Consider the following 2,025-nt stretch of genomic DNA (forward strand, 5'->3'; position numbering starts at 1 on the left):
CCTTTTATTTTATTTTGCTTAAGTCATCTGATCTTGTTTTATGGAAAATGAACATTATGTATAATGAATTTAGAGTCTTTGGTGATTTTATTTCCTCACACACACTTAGAATACGGGTCTATCATCTTAATGTAGTCATAGATTGAGATGGTTCAGATTTTATGTGGCTTTTCTGTTTCTAGATGCTCTTACTTCTAGAGTGATTCTCTTCTAAAGTTTTAACTGAAATCTGGACATTTTACCAGAAACTCTCCTCCCTAAGATCCAAGTGAGGGTTAAAAGTTTGGAGTTGATAGCAAATGTATTATTTAAAAAAATTTTTTTTCACTATAATGGCGACTCCCATGCTTCGGCTTATAGCCCAGAGACAAGCATAATGAAGCAAATAAGCAGCATGTGCGATGTCAGAAATACTTGGAATTTGGACATTGGAGTTACAAATGCACAGGAAAAGGAAAATACCTATATAGGTCTCAAAGATAGCAAAACTAAAGAAAGGTTAAAAAGAAAACAGATTATTATTAAAACAAAGAAGCTTTTTCCTTCCTCGTGTTATCAGCATTGCAGAAACCAATGTAGAAAGAAAGACCAAGAAAAACAGTCTAAGAGTGTAACTCATTGCAGTAGCAGTAGCAGTGACAGTTCAGCCAGTGATTCTTCACCGGAGAGTGAAGAAACAGCTACATCCTTCTCCTCAGAGGACAGCGATGCTGATGAAAGCTCTTCTAGTTCCTCATCCTCAGCCTCCTCCACAACTCTTCCTCCTCCCCAGATTCAGACTCAGATTCCATCTCTTCCAATAGCAGCAGCACTAGCACAGATAGCAGTTCCGAGGATGAACCACCAAAGAAGAAAAAAAAAGAAGTACAGTTGCTCCATCCATATTGGACAGATGAACTGAAAATATTAATGTGATTCTTGAAAGGAAATTTAGAATATGTTAAAGCCAAATATGTTAACTGGTGAAAATTTCTAGAATTTAAAATTTCTAGATGTTTTACATTTTAAGAGCACAGAGAGTATTAATAATGGATTGTATATAGAGACTTTTTAATTTGAAGGGTGAATCTTGTTTTTCTAGAGATTAAAATATATCTCTAGAACTTAAAGTCGAAATCTGCAAATCTGTTTGTGTGATGAAACTCTTTTCTCTCTGTGAAATAAATGCCATATTTTGTTTCTTTGTTATATATTTTAATAGTATGTATCAGATATATTTTCAGGATGGTGCATCAGAATATCTGGCAGTGATTTTCTAATACTTTTGGCTGTGTATTATCATGTAAGTTTTAATATGTTGTTACTGAAAGTTTAGGAATTTTCCTACTATTAATAAAAATGCTTTATGTTTACATTTATGTTCAGAAAGTTATTCTTTTTGTCCTAAGTGGTAGGTTCAAGGAGCGTATTAATATATTTAGAGTTTTTGAATGCTACAAGTTTCAAGTTGCTGTGTTACATCATTTTCTTCTGGTTCCTTAAGTTTTTCAAGTTAACCTTTTCTTAGTAAAATTATTCTAGAGGAACATAAAAAGGAACAAAAAATCTGAAACTATTTAGGAGTCTAATCTCGGTGACTTTTGATAATGTCTGTGTATCAGAAAAGAAAGCAGCCATGTAAGAGGCTAACTTAAGTAGATATGCTAGAAATATCTTTGTGTATTAACATGCCATAAAAGGTACCATTCAACGCAGGGGAAAGGTAGGAGGAAGAGATAATTTTTACTGAAAATTAGTGCAGTGTTGGTTGTCTTTTATTACAAGTATTTTTTAAGCTTTCATAAAGATTGCCTTTTGTTACTTTTGCAGTTAAGGTGTTCTAGTTAACATGGTAACTGGTCATGTATACGGCAGTCTATTGCATAATTATGAATGACTAGGATTAATCCAGTGTGTTTACATAGGATACACATAGTTGAAATCTAGCATGAAAGGTTAAAAAGGAAATATACAAAATGCACACAATTTATTAAAAGTAAAATGCTGTTATTGTGGCGAGAGTCTTTGGTTCAACATCACATTATT

The 2,025-nt window shown here is 33.0% G+C and overlaps 1 pseudogene; it reads left to right on the top strand.

Moving 5' to 3' along the window:
* The first annotated feature begins 332 nt into the window (after positions 1-332).
* On the top strand, positions 333-1,811 carry LOC116552162 (annotated as a pseudogene).
* Positions 1,812-2,025: the final 214 nt, after the last annotated feature.

Source organism: Sapajus apella, unplaced genomic scaffold, assembly GCF_009761245.1.
Source record: "Sapajus apella isolate SASKATOON/1434 unplaced genomic scaffold, GSC_monkey_1.0 scaffold11, whole genome shotgun sequence".
Classification (NCBI taxonomy): domain Eukaryota; kingdom Metazoa; phylum Chordata; class Mammalia; order Primates; family Cebidae; genus Sapajus; species Sapajus apella.